Raw genomic sequence first — 20,541 nt, 5'->3', positions numbered from 1 at the left:
TGATGGCAGAATACCATCACCATCCACATCATCATCATCGTGATTAACCTGTTTGTCTTCCATTATCCGACAGTGTTGAAATGAATGAAACTAAAAGCATCCTGAAGATCATGAGAGACACATTGTTCACAGTGCTCGATTAATTCCATGTAGTTAACATGAATCTGCTCTACGTTCCTCTCCACAGACTGCTCACTATCTCACTGAGTTCACAAACAGAAGCACAAGTAGTAACATGATCACATTATTAGATGTGTCTGTTATGGAGTAGGCTTTTGTGAGCTGCGTATCAGGAAACACCAAAATGACTTCTGTGGCACCACTCTTCCACAGTTAAACTGCCTGCTGTCTCTATTCTTCTGGAAATTGATTCAGCAAATGGAGAAATATACAGAAAACTAGCTCTCCATAAAACCAAGTAGCTCTCTGACAAGCTTTTACACAATTAGTAGGTTCTCAAGGATAACAATTCATAACACGAACCAACTCAGTTTGTACCGCAACAATAGACTCTACAGAATTGGATGTTTGCCCCTGAAACTCTAACAGCTCTATTAGGACACAGAATGAAAAAGAATAGAGAGTGAGAAACTTGATTATGATTAGTTTCCCTACAGTATGGAAAAAGGCCCTTCGGCCCAACAAGCCTATGGCTACCCCTTTGGTCTGGAGGAAATGGGAGGATTCGAAGGAGAAATTGTTGAGGGCAAGGTAGCCATGGGCACCCGTGTAGGCCCCCACTATGCCTGTCTATTTGTCGGCTATGTAGAACAGTCTATCTTCCGTAGTTACACTGGCACCACACACCACCTCTTCTTCTGCTACATTGATGACTGCATCAGCGCCACCTCGTTCTCCCGCGAGGAGGTTGAGCAGTTCACCAACTTCACCAACAATTCCACCCCGACTTTAAGTTCACCTGGACCATCTCTGACACCTCCTCCCCTTCCTGGGCCTCTCCATCTCCATTAATGACGACCGACTTGACACTGACATCTTTTACAAACCCACAGCTACCTGGATTACACCTCTTCCCACCCTACCTCCTGCAAAAATGCCATTCCGTATTCCCAATTCCTCTGCCTCCGCCATATCTGCTCCCAGGAGGACCAGTTCCATCACATAACACACCAGATGGCCTCCTTCTTTAGAGATCGCAATTTCCTTTCTCACGTGGTTGAAGATGCCCTCCAACGCATCTCATCCACATACCGCACCTTCGCCTCAAACTCCACCCCTCCAATCGTAATAAAGACAGAACTCCCCGGTCCTCACTTTCCACCCTACCAAACTTTGAATTATACGTACCATCCACTGACATTTTCGCCATCTCCAAACGTATCCCACCACCAGAGATATATTTCCCTCCCCACCCATTTCCGCTTACCGCAAAGACCGCTCCCTCCGTGACTACCTGGTCAGGTCCACGCCCCCCAACAACCCACCCTCCCATCCTGGCACCTTCCCCTGCCGCCATAGGAAATGCAAAACCTCGGTCACACCTCCTCCCTCACCTCCATCCAAGGCCCCAAAGGAGCCTTCCACATCCATCAAAGTTTCACCTGCACATCTACCAATGTCATTTATTGTATCCATTGCTCCCGATGCGGTCTCCTCTACATTGGGGAGACTGGACGCGTCCTAGCAGAGCGCTTCAGGGTACATCTCTGGGACACCCGCACCAATCAACCACACTGCCCCGTGGCCCAACATTTCAACTCCCCCTCCCACTCTGCCGAGGACATGCAGGTCCTGGGCCTCCTTCACCGCCGCTCCCTCACCACCTGATGCATGGAGGATGAACGCCTCATCTTCCGCCTCAGAACACTTCAACCCGAGGGCATCAATGTGGACTTCACCAGTTTCCTTATTTCCCCTCCCCCCACCTTACCCCATTTCCAACCTTCCAGCTCAGCACCATCCTCATGATCTGTCCTACCTGACAATCTCCCTTCCCATCTATCCGCTCCACCCTCCCCTCTGACCTATCACCTCCATCCCCACCCCCATTCACCAATTGTACTCTTTGCTACCTTCTCCCTAGACCCCACCCCGCCATTTATCTTTCCACCCTGGAGGCTTCCTGCCTCTATTCCTGATGAAGCGCTTTTGCGCGAAACGTCGATTTTCCTGCTCCTCAGATGCTGCCTGACCTGCTGTGCTTTTCCAGCACCACTCTGATCTAAACTCTGATTTCCAGTAGCTGCAGTCCTCACTTTTGCCTCCTATGTTTAGCATAGCCAATTGACCGGACCTGCACATCTTTGAATTGTGGGAGGAAACCGGAGCACCTAGAGCACACAGACACGGGGAGAATGTGCAAACTCCACACAGACAGTCACCAGTGGCTGGAATCGAACCCGGATCCCTGGCGCTGTGAGGCAGCAGAGCTAATCATTGAGCCACTGTGCCACCCTCTTTTCTCAGATACCTGAGCAGTCAATGTGACCTCCAGGGCACACTTGCTCACTAAATGCCAGATGTTTGTTCCACCTGTCCTACCGATAACAGCAGAAAAAAACAGTCCAGTGCTTGCACCTGCAACAGTAGATAGATTTAATGATTATGTAGAAAGATGCATAACACATGATGTGAGTCCCTTGATGAAAGTTAAAATATTCCTCACTGATAAGCTGCCTGGTGAAGTCTAGGAGACATCTGCATCTCATTGGTCTCATCTAAATGAAACCCAGTACAATACCAAGTCAGCCTTAGGCCTAGCCATTCCAGTGCAGAGATTCTTTTCTGCATCCAGTCTGCCAGTATGGCCAATACAGACCAATCTCTCGGTCCAGAGTATAATGGGTCATATCTAATTTGAAGGTTGTTCTCTATGAAAATAAGAGAACAATGATGCATCTTTCTTTCTGAAGCACCATAATCAAAATCTACATCAGTATTTCAAAGAAAATGTAAAGTTCTTTAACTTGTCATAAGTACAATGTCCTTTAAGATGTAATGACCTTGGTGACAGTAAGTTAAATACAGGCCTGTTTGTCGTGGTTACAGAATGTGTGTGTAGGCTGAAGATAAGCCTGTGGTTTACTCCGAAGCAAGTGAATGACCTGACTCAATAAGATTGGATCATCCATGTTTACTGTAAAGTAACAGACTATCGAGACCAAAAGCAGGGTCAATGTGTCTAACAGTAACTAATCTGGAGCTCATCTGGATTTTAAAGGCATACACTGATTGCCAAATTTAGTTATGTTAAATAATATAGCTCTGGATTCACTCAATTTCTTTAAGTTTATAAATACACTTCTATTTAGCACAGACATTTTGCAGTACATTCTCACTCTCCATCTGAGAGCGAGAGATTTGGGTCAAGAATCATGAAATGTTTTATAGTAACAATATAACGAGTATTCAATTGGCTATTATGGTATTGACTTAAGGTAATGGTGTAATTATCAAGTTTCAGAACAAGGCTTGGAGTTTCATCCTCAAAGCAGTGAACAAAATTTGGGTAAATGCCTTGTTCAGCTACCATGACAAATAGAAGTTATTGCAGAATTGAATGCTTCAAAGAAAGTGTTAAAGTTGAGAATTTGGTGTGTGTGTGATAAATATATTTCTCAAGGTCAAATTTAGTTTAATCTTTAGAATTTGATTAAGAGCTAAAACCTGTCAAAGATACCAATGACATAGGTCCCCAGACCCAAAAGGAACGAAAACGAAGAAAACAGAAAAAAAAAAACAAAAAGACCCAAAAGAAAAAGAAGAAAAAAAGATAGCCAATGGAAGCAGATGAACCTCAGGCACAGCCCACCTACACAGTGGCCATAAGTGTTGATTCAATGGAAATACGGGGTCATGATGGTCTTAACAGGGCGGAAGTGGAATGGATGTTTCCTGTTGTGAGAAATCTACAGATAGAGGGTGCCATTTAAAATAAAGGAGTGCTCCTTTCAAGATAATGATGAGAAGAATTTTTTCCCCCGGAGGGTCATGCGTCTTTAGAACACTCTTTCATCTCTATCATTGATTACATTTAAAGGTAGAGATGGGTTGATTCTTGGTGAGCAACAGGAGGTGAAATATTACCAGTGGTAGGCAGGAACATAAAGTTGAAGGTTACAATCAGATCAGCCATGATCTTATTAAATATTCACATGGGTTTGAAGGATTAGATGGACTGGTACTGCTCATAACTCATACGTATCCATGTAAGAAGTCCCAGGATAATTTTTAAACCTTGATGAGGGCAGCAAGGAGGTATGCTGGCACAGCTACTTTGTCCATTCTGTTCCCTATCTCTATCCTACCTACCACAAGTGGTGGGTAGCCAACTGATCTTATTAAAGGCCTATTTAGGTTTGTCACCAGGAGCTGAATGTAAATTTCCAAATGAAAAGCTATTTCATCTCTAGTATTATGTAATGAGATAGGATTAATTAGACATTCCATTAAAACTCCTCTGGGAGTATAATGTTCAATTACATACTGAACTGGAGAGTGACATTCCTATCCAAGGAATCTTACATTTAAACAACTACATGGGTTTAAGAGATGGCTAAATAAGGTTTATTGTGCAAATCAGTTGAAATATTTAGCAATAAATAAGCAATTGGAAATATTTAAAGAAAATAATTAAATTTTGAACAAAATGCCATAAAGCAAAATCCCAGTATGATGAAACATTGATAGCTCATTAGGCAACTTTAGATTGCAGTAGATTTTAAGATTTGCCTCATAATGTTGTAAAAAATAATAGTAAGCCTGAGAATGGAAAAAAAAATTAGAAATTATCAAAGGCAAAAACAATGTTCGTAAACATTGAAAGAATTAAATATATGTGGAAACTAGCCAGGAATATAAAACAGATAAGACATTTTACATAGTATACAAAAAGGAAGAGAGTAGCTAAAGTAAAACTTGGAGGCACAGAGAGAGAGAAAGAGAGAGAACATAAATTATCACAGGGAATGAGGAAATAGCAGAGTTGCTGAACAAATACTTTCTATTTGCCTTCACATAGAAGGCACAAATTATAGGAGAGAAGTAAAGGTAACCAAGGGGTAATAAGAGTGAGAAACTTAAAGTAATATCTGCAGAGAAAATGTATTAGAATAAGTTAGGAGACTAAAAGCCAACAAAACTCCAGAATCTTACATCTATGCTAGCCTTATGAAAGACTGCTTACAAGAACAAAATCTCTAGATTCCAGAGGATTGGAAATTAGCAAATGTCACATAGCTATTCAAACAAGGAAGAGGAGAGAGAATAGGGAATTGTAGGCCTGTCTAGCTAATATCAGTTCTTGGGACAATGTTGGAATCTACTCCAAGGAAGTCTTAACAATGTACATAAGAATCATAATATTATCATACAGAGTTAACATTGTTTTAGAAAGAGGAAATGGTGTTCCTAAAGATGTAACTAACAGATAAGATTAAGAAGAGAAAGGAAGTTGATTTTACAAAGGCACTTAATAAATGGCAAGTGAAAGGTTAATATGCGAGGTTTATTCATTTGGGGTAATATATTAGTATGGATGGAGGATTGATTAACAGGCATGAAGTAGAGAATATAGATAAATGGGGCTTTTTTAAGTTGATAGACTCTATCTAATGGATTGCTATGAGAATCAGTGCTGTGGCTTAGCTTTTTAAAATCTATATTTAGCTTAATGTATCCAAGTTTGCTGACAATGCAAAGTGGAACTGTAATATGTGAAAAAGATACAAAAAAAAGTTGTAAAGCAATGTACAAGGTAAGTGAGTGGACAACAAAGTGGCAATAGAGCATAAGATGAGGAAGTGAGACATTATTCATTTTGGTAGTAAGAATAGAGGCAATACATATTTTAAAAGGGGTGGAACTTTTAAATGTTGGTGTTCAGTGAGAACTGGGTGCATTTGTGCAAGACACAAAGTTCACATGCAGGTACAGAGATTAATTAGGAAGGCAAATGGCATGTTTGACCGTATTGCAAGTGGATTGAAGTCCAGGATTAGATAAGTCTTTTTTTGCAGTTTCCTACGGTACTGGTGAAACCATCACATGGAATATCATGTACAGTTTTGATCTTCTAATTTAGGGAGGGATAAACTTACATGGGAAGCAGTCCAGAGAAGGTTCATTAAGTTGTTTCTGTGATGAAAGGTTTGTCTTATGGTGTCAGTTTGATCAGGCTGGGCATATTCAAATTGGATTTTAGAAGAATGAAATATGCAAGACTTTGAGGAGGCTTACTCGGATATTGCCCTTCATGGGGGAGTCCAGAACCAGGAGGTACAATAAGAGATTTCCGATTGGATAGAAAGGAGAGATTTCTTTTCTCTGAGATCATTAGACTTTGGAATGCTCTTCCTCAGATTGTGGTAGAGGCTGAATCATTGTATTTATTGTAGAATGTGGTAGAAAATATTCTGATCTACAGAGGAGTCAGAAATTTTTGGGGGGAGGGGGGATGGGGAAGGTGGTAGTGAAGATAAGGCCACAACCACGTCAGCTATGATCTCACTGAATGGCAGAGCAGGCATGAGAGGACAAATGGCCAATTCCTGCTCATATTTCTTTTGATCTTGTATTCATATGATGTGAGTGTGAGTAAACTGCTAGCAGCCTCTCTTGATTTCAAGAGGATAACAATTAGAATTGGAATTAGATTTTATTGTCGCGTATGCTCAAGTACAGGAATATAGAAGTACAGTGAAAAAAAGTGTACAATGTCATCATTCTATGGCACCATATTAAAATATAAAATACAAAACCAGAATTTAAAAAAAGCCAAAAGGAAAAGAAAAATGTCAAGATCTTAAAGTCCTTATCCAAAAGAATAAAAGTCCAGATTTTAAAAGAAGTAATCTCATGAAATACGTGAGGTCCTGAAGGTTCTTAACAGGGCAGACAATGAGAAGTTATTTCCTCTGGCTGGGGAATCCTGATCCCAGGGCACAGTCTCAGGACAAGGGGTTGATCATTTAGAACTGGGAGGCACAGAAATGTATTCACGGAGAAATTTGTGAATCTTTGAATATCTCAACCCCAGGCAATTGTGGATGCTTCATTGTTGAATATATTTAAGGCTGCAGTAGATGGAGCTTTGGTCTAGGGAGAAGGTGGAAAAGTGGAGTTGAGGCAGAAAGTCAGCCATGATCTTATTGAAGGGTTGAACAGACCGAAGGTACCATATGAATTACTGCTGCTCCGATTACTTATGCTCTTAAGTTAAATTAACTGCGTCAGAATCAGTAATATCTAATTGGACATGAGAAGCTTATTTCAAATTTGGTAAATGATTCATATCTTAGTCATGTATATTGCTTACTCTGGCACTTTGGAAATCACACAAAATGCTAAAGGACAAAAAGTACTTTGATCATTATTTATAAAAAATGGTAACTGTAGATACAAAGAGGGTATTTATAATCTTTTTTTTAAACAAGGAAGCACGGAAAACTTAATTCCTGTGTTCGCAAACCATTTCTCTGACAGTGCTGGCCGTGTTGCTGTGACTAATTGTGGGACAACAACCAATGTTAGAGATATAAAAGCAAGTCTTTGTGATAGAGAGGACACAGGGTTGAAAACTCAGCTCAGGGTCAAGTGGGATGTTCAGGTTGCAAACAGTTCAGCTCTGACAGAAACAAAGGCCATAGAGAGGGCTGGAATTGCAGGCAAGTGTATACAGCTGGTGGAGGAGGCTGAAGAAGATTGCTTCAAATCTTCCTAAACTTGCAGCTTTAAAAATTGCAGCTCATTTCAGACTGAAATTCAGACAAGCAGTCCAACAATCCAGCAACAGTGGAGGTGTTGAGAAAGTTGCTGGAGGACCATGAGCTTAGATGTGGAAGGTAACTATTGGTTAGTGTTGCCCAGCAGCTGCACACTGATGAGAAAGAGAATAATTCTCCATAGCATGTCCAAATAACACAGCATTTGTGTTTGGCAGGTCAAGTCCTATTAGTTGCCACACCTATAATCTTAATTGCAAATGTAGTTGACTCTTAACTGGCCTCTAAAATGGCCTAGCAAGCCATCCATTTATGTACAATAAAAAAACCTAAGAATAGATTTGACAGACAAACTAGCATTGACTTAGGCACAGGATTGGGATACACAAAAGCACATCCAATCACAATTGAGAATCTCTCATGGACTAGTCAAGCAACAGATGCTCATTGATTCATACCTTATAGCCAATCTGTATGACAATGTTTCAGACTCCTCCATTACAATATGTCCTGAGCCACTGGCAGTGCCAGTCTATTAGAGGTGCCAGCACAGTTGTATACATTGTGGAGGAAATTGAGCCACTAGATTCCTTCATCCAAGCTATTGCAATTCATTGAAAATAGTGGAGGTGCCAGCACTGATCCCTCTGGCACTCCAATAGTTAGTTTTCCATCCTGAAAAAGATCCATTTATCTCTATGCTCTGTCTTGCAATAGCAAGCTAGTTCTTAATGTATGCCAAAATCTATGGCATGATCTTTTAAATTGTGTAAGAATCTTTGATGTGGGACTTTATCAAATGTATTTTGAAAATCCAAGAACACTACTTCTACAGATTCCCCTCTATGCAGTTTGCTTGTTATTTCCTCCAGGTATTCACTTAAATTATTTAAGCCCAATTTCTCTTTCATAAAACCATTTTGGTTCTTCCTAACCCCGTTATGATTTTTGAAATATCTTGCTATAACCACTTTAATAATGGAGTATAACAATTTTTCTATGACAGGTGTTAAGCTAACTCTCGTTTCCTGCTTTTTGAATCTTTCCTTTTCTGAATTAGAGGCACTACATTGTTATTTTCCAGTCTGCTGGGTCTCTTCTAGAATCTAGAGTACCTCTAGTACCTCTGCAGTCAGGTATTTTAAGATCGTAGGATGTAGGCCATCAGATCCTTGGTGGTGGTGGGGGAGGGCTCTTAGCCTTTAGACTCTAATAATTTTCCTGGTACCTTTTACCTAGTGATTGTAACTGTTTTATGTTTTTCCCTCCCTTTTACTCTTTGAATTTCAAGTAGCTTCAGGAAGTTTTCTAAATCTTCTGTTGTGAAAACAGACACAAAATACCTGTTCAGTGGCTCTGCCATTTCTTTATCTTCCATTACCAGTTACCTAGACTCAATCTCTAGAAGACTAACACTCACTTTGGTTACACCTTTCATTTATAATATATGTAGAAACTTTTACTGATTGTTCTTTGCATTTCTAGATAGCTTCTCTCATCCTCAAATTTAACTCTCTTGTTTTTAAAAGTCAATCTTTGTTGATTTCTAAACCTTGACCAATCTTCTGATCTACCATAAATCTTCACAGAAAATGTAAAATTTCTTTTAATTTTATATTACCCTTAACTTCCTTATTTAGACATGGATGATGCATCTTTATCAAAGAGCTTTTCTTTCTCATTGGGCTTTCTTCTGAGAGTTACTAAAAATGTGTTTAAAGTCTGTGATTACATATCTACTGTCCTGCATTTTAATCTAGATTTTCAGCTTTTAACTAATTCAGGCTTCACACCCTCATAATTACCTTTATTTAGATTTAAAGCATTAATCTTTGGCTCACACTTTTCAAGTTCCAACCAAACATACAACTATGTTCTGTTAGGATTACTGTCACCTCGAGGCTCCTTTACTGCGAGTTTATTGATTGATTTTGTATCGTTGTACATTTCCAGATATAGGATAGTTTGCTCTCAGGTCCATGCTAGAAATGCACTAACAAACTGTCCCAAATGTAACATATGAACTCATTATCCAGACTACCTGCACAAATTTAACTTAGCCAATTTAGCTAATTTATGGGTGGCACGGTGGCCCAGTGGTTAGCACTGCTATCTCACAGTGCCAAGGACCTAGGTTCAATTCAGCCTGGAGCGACTGTCTGTGTGGAGTTTGCACATTCTCCCTGTAGTAAAAACAATGACTGCAGATGCTGGAAACCAGATTCTGGATTAGTGGTCCTGGAAAAGCACAGCAGTTCAGGCACCATCCAAGGAGCAGGAAAATCGACGTTCGGGCAAAAGCCCTTCATCAGAAATACAGGCAGAGTGCCTGAAGGGTGGAGAGATTAATGAGAGGAGGGAGGAGGTGGGGAGAAAGTAGCATAGAGTACAATAGGTGAGTGGGGGTGGGGATGGAGGTGATAGGTCAGGCAGGAGGGTGGGGGGAAGGTAGCAAAGAGTACAATGGGTGGATGGGGGTGGGATGAAGGTGATAGGTCAGAGAGGAGGGTGGAGTGGATAGGTGGAAAAGAAGATAGGCCAGTAGGACAGGTCATGGGGACGGTGCTGAGCTGGAAGTTTGGAGCTGGGGTGAGGTGGGGGAAGAGGAAATGAGGAAACTGTTGAAGTCCACATTGATGCCCTGGGGTTGAGGTGTTCCGAGGCGGAAGATGAGGCGTTCTACCTCCAGGCGTCGGGAAGTGAGGGAGTGGCAGTGGGGAGGCCCAGGACCTCCATGTCCTCGGCAGAGTGGGAGGGGGAGTTGAAATGTTGGGCCACATGGTGGTGTGGTTGATTGGTGCGGGTGTCCCAGAGATGTTCCCTAAAGCGCTCTGCTAGGAGGCGTCCAGTCTCCCCAATGTAGAGGAGACCGCATCGGGAGCAACGGATACAATAAATGATATTAGTGGATGTGTAGGTAAAACTTTGATGGATATGGAAGGCTCCTTTAGGGCCTTGGATGGAGGTGAGGGGAGGAGGTGTGGGTGCATGTTTTGCAATTCCTGTGGTGGCAGGGGAAGGTGCCAGGACGGGAGGATGGGTTGTTGGGGGGCGTGGACCTGACCAGGTAGTCCTGGAAGGAATGGTCTTTGCGGACAGTGGAAAGGGATGGGGAGGGAAATATATCCCTGGTGGTGGGGTCCGTTTGGAGGTGGCGGAAATGTTGGCTGATGATTTGGTTTATGCGAAGGTTGATAGGGTGGAAGGTGAACACCGGGGGGGGTTCTGTCCTTGTTACGATTGGAGGGGTGGGGTCCGAGGGCGGAGGTGCGGAATGTGGACGAGATGCATCTTTAACCACGTGGGAAGGGAAATTGCGGTCCCTAAAGAAGGAGGCCATCTGGTGTGGTCTGTGGTGGAACTGGTCGACCTGGGAGCAGATTAGGCGGAGGCAGAGGAATTGTGAATATGGAATGGCATTTTTGCAGGAGGTAGGGTGGGAAGAGGTGTAATCCAAGTAGCTGTGGGTGGGTTTGTAAAAAATGTCGGTGTCAAGTCGGTCATCATTAATGAGGATGGAGAGGTCCAGGAAGGGGAGGGAAGTGTCAGAGATGGTCCAGGTAAATTTAAGGTCAGGGTGGAATGTGTTGGTGAAGTTGATGAATTGCTCAACCTCCTCGCGGGAGCATGAGGTGGCGCCAATGCAGTCATCAATGTAGCGGAGGAAGAGGTGGTGAGTGGTGCTGGCGTAATTACGGAAGATGAACTGTTGTACGTAGCCAACAAAGAGACAGGCATAACTGGGGCCCATACGGGTGCCCATGGCTACCCCTTTGATCTGGAGGAAGTGGGAGGATTCGAAGGAGAAATTGTTAAGGGTGAGGACCAGTTCGGCCTAACGAATGAGTGTGTCGGTGGAAGGGTACTGTTGAGGATGTCGGGAGAGGAAGAAACGTAGGGCTTAGAGGCTTTGGTCATGGCAGATGGAGGTGTAGATGGATTGGTTATCCATGGTGAAGATGAGGCATTGGGGGCTGGGGAAACAGAAGTCTTGGAGGAGGTGGAGGGCATGGGTGGTGTCTCAAACGTATGTGGGGAGTTCCTGGACTAGGGGGGTAGGACAGTGTGGAGGTAGGTAGAGATGAGTTCAGTGGGGCAGGAGCATGCTGCATGCTGTGTCTGTGTGGATTTCCTCCAGGTGCTCCGGTTTCCTCCACAATCCAAAGATGTGGACGTTAGGTGAATTGGCTAAGCTAAATTGCCCATAGTATTCAGGGATGTGTAGGTTGGGTACATTAGTCAGGGATAAATACAGGGTACGGGGAAGGATCTGAGTGGGTTACTCCTCGGGGGGTCGGTGTGGACTTGTTGGGCCAAAGGGCCTGTTTCCACACTGTAGGAATTCTAATTCTAATCTACATGTTAACTAAGTCATCCATGATTATTGTAATACATTTATTACTTACCCCATTAGACCTGCAAGATAATTGTTACTCAGGGTCCCACATATTACTTCCATAATTTACCTCATACATTTCCTATTTCTTATTTCTACCTAAATTGATTCCACATTTGCTCTTTTAACTTAATGTCATCTCTAATTAACAGAGCTATCTCACCAACCTTTCAGAGCTTCTAATCTTTCTGAAATGTCAAATACTGAAATGTTAATATCCATGTCTCAGCCTTGGTCATCTTACAACCATGTGTCTGTAATAGCTATCAGGTCAGACAAATTTATTTCTAATAATTCGAATTGTTACAAATTCTTTAATTCTGGTTTCATACAATTTTTGTTATCTCTGGCCTTATTTGCTCATGCATTCTTAAGATTATATGCTGTGTCCCTTCCAGCTGCACATGGTTCCATTACCCAAACTGTTATATCCTGCTCGATTACCTTATTGTTTCCCTTTAATATACTTTACTTTCTTTAAATGATCCCTTTACCTCATTATTCAGTATAAAGCTCTCACTACCATCCCAGTTATATGACTGGTCACTAGAACACTAGTGCCAGCATGGCTTCAGGGAAGATAACCCAATGGTCCAGCCTCCCACTCCACTCTCCCTGTACTAGTATCTGTCATCCATAAATTAAAAACCATTTCTCCAACACCAGTATTTGAGCTGTACATCCATCTCAATCTTATTTATATTATGTGCAATAGAATTTATTGTTGACATTTTTCAAAGGCTAGTATTATGTCATATCATTGTGAATGTATGGCTGAGGTTCAAAAGCTTTGATTATCTCAGCAGTGGTTATGACTTCAGTTTTTGCACAGTTTAAAGAGATGATTAAAGGATCAGCTGTTTTAATGAATAAAGTTTATTTGTTTTAAAAAGAGATTGAACACCAAAGTTGATTCAAAAATTGTGAATGGGTTTTCTATTTCAGGTTTTTTTTTCCTCCAGTTGGGTGTGTAGGAATGAGATTGCATCAGATTTTTTGAAGTTTTTTTTTAAAATCTCCACACTGTTCCTGAGATCTGCCTATGGTGGGATCCAGACTGTATGGCTATGGAAGTGGCATGGAGGTATAAGAAGGCATAGGAAGTGGGTTTGGGTTTGAGTTGGTATTCTGTTGCCACGGAGTGTGAGGGAGCATAGAGGAGTTGGTCAAGGCTATGAATTACTATGATGGTAGAGTGGAGGTGTGAAGGCTTCTGGAGTGTTTGGGGTATTAGTTAGCATCAAGTTGCCATAGGGTTGGCATAGGTCATGATGCAATGAGACTTAATGCTCTAAGTTCTAAAAGCTTCACATGTAACCGAGATAAGGTCCCAGAAAATTGAAGCAGGCATGAAAACATTGGTAATTTGCCTGCCTCTATGCCCATCTAAGAGCTCTTCTGGTGTTGAGGGACCTGACTCTATGCCACCTTGACTCCCTGGAGTGAAACTGAATGGAGCTACAATAGAATACAGTTGGGCCCTCTCCTGAATTTTACTGAGCAGGTTGTCGTAGTGATAGCTGGAAAAGCATGTTTTCAGTCAGGGAAGAACTAGTATGATATTTTCATGGTAGTATATATCTTCTTAAATGGGTTTCATTCACATACACATTGGGGAAGTAATGTTCGAACAAAATGTTCTTTTTTTACACATTCATTCTGAGCAGTTTTTACAACCTAAACCAAGATTAATTATGACTGATCTGTTGTTAGGTTCACCCTCTCAGCCACTGGATGCATTAAAGACCAAACATGCAACAGAGAATTTAAAAATAAAATGGTTTTAAACTTCAATATTCAAGTTTAGATTTGCATAAAAGCACACTTGCCACATCTTTCTTTGGTTTGCTTTGTAAAGCAGCTTACCACAAACTGACATGTTGCCAGGAAATGATGTCAGACAGGATGCAAGCTTAATCTGTCAAACTGGTGTGTGTCAAGCATGAGTAATAAGATTATAAATAGTAGCTTAACTAAGTTTTGTGTTGCTTAACAATGTGTGACTTACTTATCATGCAATAGCTGTTCAATGCATTTATGAAAAATGCTTTTCTTTCCTCTTGATTTTGAAGTTGGAGAAAGTAATTTCATAAGCATGTACCACATTAGGTCCTTTTATTTTCCTATTTTCCCATACATCCTAACTCCCTTTGGATTCCTTCCAAATTCTACGTCGTGTCCTGGTCAGGAAATGACCTGAGGCTGAGGTGACATACTCCTAGACCTCGACTGAGTTATCTCTCAGGGACAGTTCAATCATTTGAGTTGACCCTTCCTCAGACTTTCCTCTCCATTCCAGAATTCCATGGTTGAATGATCATCCTCAACTCATTACAGCTTAGACACAAGTCCAAACTTGATGCATTGAAAATTGTGAAGACTGAGCTATATCCTGGCATGATACATTGTCCACTATTGCTCCACAGATCAGATTTTGTATCCGAGATTCCCTTGTACCACATGCTTCAAAATGGATCCCTGAGCCTGGGCATGTCTCCAAAGAATTTCCAAGGCTGTAAACGTCATCATATTTCCATTCATTTATAATAAATTTTGTCATTCTTGATTTATTAGCCATTTGCGTTATTTTTCCATATGTTGAGAAAAAATATTTAATGCAAAGATAATGCTACGTTGTCTTTCGGTAAGGTTAGGAAAGTTAGAAATTTAGACTGGTAACTCTCAGCGATGGTAACAGGATCAGTTGAGACTTCAGGGCGGGATGGTTGTCCCTTGATTTTTGCCAGTTTCCCCAGGCCCAGGCAAAGGTCTCATGCTCAGGATTCTGAGCCATGGCCATCAATGCAGGCAGCAACTTTTGGGGGATATAGTGACAGAGCTAGAACTTCAAAGGCCAAAGGTTGCTTAGAGACAGAGGCTTCATTGGGAAGAGAACTTCTGTTTCATTTAAGCACATAGGAGGAAGACATGTCATGTATTCCTAGTCGCACTGCTCAGTGAAGCTAAAAATGGGAAACATTTGCAAGCAACTAGAGAGTGAAGGCAGGACTGTGAGGCATTAAGAAATGAGCAGAGAACCTGCCTGTGGTAAGATCATCACAATTCCCCAGGAGAGGAGGTCCTCCTCAGATACGATAATATTCGTAGGAATCCCAAGTATGTGTCCATGTTTGCAGTGGACTATCTCAACATTTTCAGTTGTCAGGAAAGAACATGCAGGAATGCAGCATGTTTGCAGAGGATACAAAATAGGAATTGTAAAGGCTGCTGCCTCTTTTATAGCAATCAATTTAGCCCTTGTAGGCTTTGTGTTCCAGTACAAAAAAAAACAATTTCGATAAATACGAACCATTTATAAAAGAGGCAGATTCATCGGTGTATGGTTCCACTTAAGCACAAGCAGGGAATAAGACTCACTCAGTACTACAGTATTTTCATTGGAGTCAAGACACCTGTCAGGTCCTTTAAATAAATAGGAAATAACTGAAGCCCTTTGGGGAAAAAAAGGAGGATATTCTGGTGGCTGTGGTCATTTCCAAAGAAAATAAGTTGAACCACTTTCAAAAGGTGATAGTCATAAATCTTCTCAGGACCAGCACTACTTCTGAAGCATGGTCTAAGTGATGATCACAGGCTGGACTATAAAATAGTTGAAACTAGTAAATACTACATCTAGGGATTTCCAGGTGATCTATCTGCTACCTAAAAGCTACAGAAGGCAACTCTGGCACCATCTGCCAGATTTTCTGATTCTGTTTGCTCCTATACTGTACTGGCAAAATATTGACATTTAGCTCATTGAAATGGGTTAATGAGGGCCCTCTAAGGTGATCACAGCTTGACAGCATCTATCTGAAAATGTAACAGAGGATAAAAAGACCATCAACATCTTTTCAAATGTGTGTGAGTTTAAATTGGCAATGTTATTAAACCAGTATCTCTGGTTTTCCCTGGTTATTGTTCCAGATGGGTATGCTAAGTGATGCTGCAATATCACAGATACTTGGCTGTTTGATGTGAATTGGTCGAGCTCTCAAACTCCATTGAGGCAAGGGATGGTGTGGGTGCCAGCACTTGGCCAGATGGGCATTAAAGATGGCACCAATACTAGGAAGCCCAGGAAGACCCAAATGCCTGTGGTGAGAAGGAGAATAGGACAAACAGGATATGGAAAAACTCAGGAAGCCTGACTGGAAAGGAACATCATTGCTTGTTGAACATCAAAATAGAGCTAGCTCCAGCCCAGGAAGGACAGTTCTACAGACCCATCACTGGGTCCAATTTATAAAGTGCTCAGGTTCCAGCCGGGCAGGCCATTCCCTGTTACCAAGGCAATTCATACTCAATGAGCTCCATGAGGCTATTAATTAGTGATTGCTCATTGGCCTTATAGAGGTTATGATAGGATGTCACTGTGGTGTGGTGCCTAGGCAATAAGGAAAATTTGGAAAGATAGCACAAGAATTCTTTCTGGGGCTCACGCTGAGAAACCTTTCATGCAACACATGTAAAATCGCCAACCAAGTTCTGACAAGATTCAGCCCATAGTTTTTCAATCTTCTGGGAGAGGGAAATGACGCCTACCTAGGCTAGTGTTTGTAAATGTTGCTGCTGTGTATGAAAATGAATCATTCATTTTAACAAAGGTTTTCAAAAGGCTTATTCTGGGAATGCATATGCATGCCTTCTCTAAAAGCTATTTGACAACCTACATGTTGCGGGCTGAATTTCTACACAAATTTTCCCGATTATCTGTTGTGACTTTGGCAGATGTTCCACACAAACATAAACGGTGAATGGGATTCCACCATTCCCCCATGGATTTTCTGAAGTTACCAAGGACAACAAGGTCAACCTGTGTGGAAACCAATCTCCCAATGACTGTAATCCACAGTTTCAGGAGGAGGGTACATACATCTGTTTTTGGCCTGGATTTGACAGGGAATATCTTACTATTCAATGTCTTGAAAGTTGTAGCATGTTAGAAGGTATATGAAGTGAAGATCAGGCCTAGGTCTGGGCTTCTGAATTCCACTGTCAGGCAGAAACATGGGGCAGAAGCCTGAACTGTGAGAAAAGCAAATTCCCTGTGACAGCTAATCGATGGCCAGAAAGTGGGCTCACTGTTCAACTGACGTTGGTGAGCAGACCAGCTCTTGAAGCTGAAGGATCACAGATGTTATGAGGAGCAGCAGATTGTGTTGGAATCAAATGAGGGAGAAGACACTTGCAGGTGAAGGTGCCCCCTTTCCAATATTTTTTAAGTTGAAAAGGAAAAAAAAAGATGATTGTGCAGCCAAGGCCACATCTATGGTGGTGGTGGTGAGGGATGGCTTCTACATGGATGAGCTGTGCTGCTACTGTGCCTGCACATATCAGGAGTACCCCCCCTCTGCTAGGCCGCACAGACGCACTGAGTCATTCCTGCTCTCCTGAGAGAAATCTGCCTCCAGCAACCTAAGCAGGTTCCCACTGCAAGTGCAAACCAGGAGGCTGAAAGGAAAATCTAGATTGGTTTCTTTTACTTAATGAAACCTCCACCAGCAAATGGTAATGGCGAGGAAGCGCACTGCACACTGTAGTTGGACAGACCCACTCTGATGGAAAGGGTGTCAGTGGGAGACAGAGGTCTCCTGGGAAATAGAAAGATGCCCCTATTTCCAAAGGATATTATCCACATGATTCCACCTTCACACCATGTCTTTCATTGTTTAACTTTAATTCCCCTTCATGCTTGGAATGACCTGATACCGGTGGAATAAAGGATCCTTGCTTCATGAGCTTTGGGCTGCCCACATGTTTAAATCTCATGTTACATTTCATTATCATTAAGTGGCCCTTAATAAACAGTGTCAGCGACCCATCATGGGTTAGCAGGGGGCCTTCCACCTTCTCATCCAAAAAATAGCCTGGCACAGGGAGCTGTTCACGATACACCAAGGGACCAGCACTTCAGCTGGCAGGATTTTTTTATAGCTGCCTCTGATCCCAATCCCAGTACAGCCTCAAAAATCAAGTGCTAGATGTTTTGATCATTACTGAAAAATCTCTGGTGAAAGCATTGCTGAACTTATTTGTATTCATGGGCAGATTGCCAGAAATATTATTCACACACTAGGCAGGCTGAGGAAAATGGTGTGCCAGAAGCCTATACCTTGAGAGGAGGAAGAACCAGATTTAACTATGGGATTGGGATTTAAAACATCACCTTTCTCACGGACATTTTAATAAATCCCAGAGACTGTGTTTACTAAACAGATCCTTTACCTGCTGTACTAAGCAGCTAACTAAAAAAAAAGCTCATCATTGCCAACAAAAGCTAGTTATTTGACAGCGTTCCCTTTTTAAAACAAGATATCAAAAGTCAGTTTGGATTGCTCAATACAGACTAAATTGGAAACAAAAATAGAAGATGCTGGAAAAGATCAGCTGGTCTGGCAGCATCTGTGAAGAGAAATCAAAGTTAACATTTCGGGTATGGTGACCCTTCCTCAGAACTGATGGTAGCTAGGAAAATGTTGGTTTATATGCAGAAGAGAGAATGGGGGAGGGAGTAAGGATTGATTCAGATGCTATTTAACATCACTGCCTTAAAGTCAGTACAAGTTGTCTACACAGATGAAAATAATCAGTACAGTCAAATTTAACAAGTAACTTAATCTTATAATTTAATTCCAGTATGAAAAAGGAAGAACAAAATTTCATAACTGTTTATACAGGAGAACATCATCCTGAATAGGCAAACTTTCCTCTTCACCATTCTGCAAACATGCAGCACAATTTTGCAAAAATATTCTTGTGGCAAAAATGGTGTACTGCCGTCTGCACTGGGAGACAGAAACCCCTAAAGGATCTTGGGACATATCTTCTCAACCCAAGGCTGGAAAATATTCCACTTATGTGACTGTGATCATAAGATTTTATCCATTACTGTCTAAACTGATTTGCTGCCATCATCAAATGTGCAGTTTCTTAAATATCTTTCTTGACAGGTTTGCACTAGAAATCTGCTTCTTTGATATTATTCAAAGAGCAGTTGTTAAGTTTTGTTTCTTTGTTGACATTCCTTACACAAACAATTATCAATAATTTTCAATAGTTGTCTCTACATGTTACGTTGTTGAGTCTTTACTTTCTCCTCAATTTCAATACTAGGTCATCAAATTCACAAAAGGATAATTGGGCAGAGCCACAGCAACTGGAGTTAGTTATGACCCAGCTGGGGAAACATAGTAGTTGCAGAAGGCAGATCGCCCAGACTTTAGTGTAGACTTCCCTGGAGGACCTCAAATATGGATGCTCAGAGAGGTCATTATTCATTTAAACAGTCAGCAGAGCTAACAAAGTATTGTGCACTCGTGACCTTTTATAATGACAAAAAGTGCACTGAGATCAAACAACAGTCTAATTTGTGTGTGAAAAACAAACCCTAATATTCAGACAAATAATGAGTCCCAGTTTTCAACCAGAGATCAAATGTAGCTGTCACAGAGGGGGAAGAAAGAAGCTACATTGTAACATGAAAGGATTAAAATGATCCTCAGCTCTTTTCCTTCTAAATGTAGACATCTTTATTGGATTCACATTGTACAGCCAGAGCACAATTATTGTGAGGTGGACACAAACATAAATTTTGGATGAGGAATTCTGGCCAAAGGTTCAAAGCAGTCATCCAATCTACTGGTCACTACTCTAAAAACATAAAAGATGTCACCAAGAACCATTTAGCCCTTTAAAGGTGGCTCAGCCACAAAAATTTTCTACCTCAACTCCACCTCCTGCACTACTCTCATTTCTTTCAATTCCGTTGACGTCCAAAAATCTAGCAACCTCTGTCTTCAATATACGTCACCACTGAATATCTACAGCTGCAATGGAGAATTTCAAAGTTCATACTGATGATCCATTATCATCTACTTGTTGATATGTGTATGTGCCTGGCTGACAAATGCTGTGCTAAGCTTAACTATGGTATTCCCATGGTTGCTGCTATTCACTGCCTAGGCTGACATGTGGAGAATAGCCACTTAGATGAGATGTACAAGGACTGCCAGCACCTATGGAATAGTAAAGTCACCATAATCATTCAAGACAGACCACTGATGGTGGCTTAATCTGAGTGTCACTATGCTTCAGGTGAAGGGACAGGTTAAAAATGAAGGGCCTTCATGATAACCTGAGCCAAAATGAGAATTGAATTTGTGCTGATTCTGTCATTATGCATCACAAAATTAGCCATCCAGCCAAATGAGTCCATCAATTCCCCCACAGAATAGTAGATCAGCCATTGGTTCTTCCAGGAATATCTGAAGTCAATGTCCATTGCAGCATGTGGTGTGCCTGGCAACCAATTTTTATATTGCCTTAGCCATCCATGACGGTAAATGTGTCAGTGCAGTCAGCTAGAAATAGCTGCAAACTCAGGGATAAAAATTGTATTACATGATTTGTACATCAGACCAATTCACCAGCAAGAACAAATTCAGCAGAAAATAGCTTAAA

At 41.5% G+C, this 20,541-nt stretch overlaps 1 protein-coding gene across 3 annotated transcripts in view; it reads right to left on the bottom strand.

The window, feature by feature from the left end:
* LOC122554476 (protein Niban 1) overlaps positions 1-20,541 on the bottom strand; it is a 133,483-nt gene that overhangs the window by 39,831 nt on the left and 73,111 nt on the right. The gene's annotated exons all lie outside the window — the stretch shown is intronic.

The sequence above is a fragment of the Chiloscyllium plagiosum genome, unplaced genomic scaffold, assembly GCF_037043375.1.
Source record: "Chiloscyllium plagiosum isolate Xiang-an unplaced genomic scaffold, Cpla_swu_hap1 HiC_scaffold_9, whole genome shotgun sequence".
NCBI lineage: Eukaryota > Metazoa > Chordata > Chondrichthyes > Orectolobiformes > Hemiscylliidae > Chiloscyllium > Chiloscyllium plagiosum.
The sequence above is the reverse complement of the archived record's forward strand: the minus strand, read 5'-3'. Positions and strand labels throughout refer to the sequence as shown.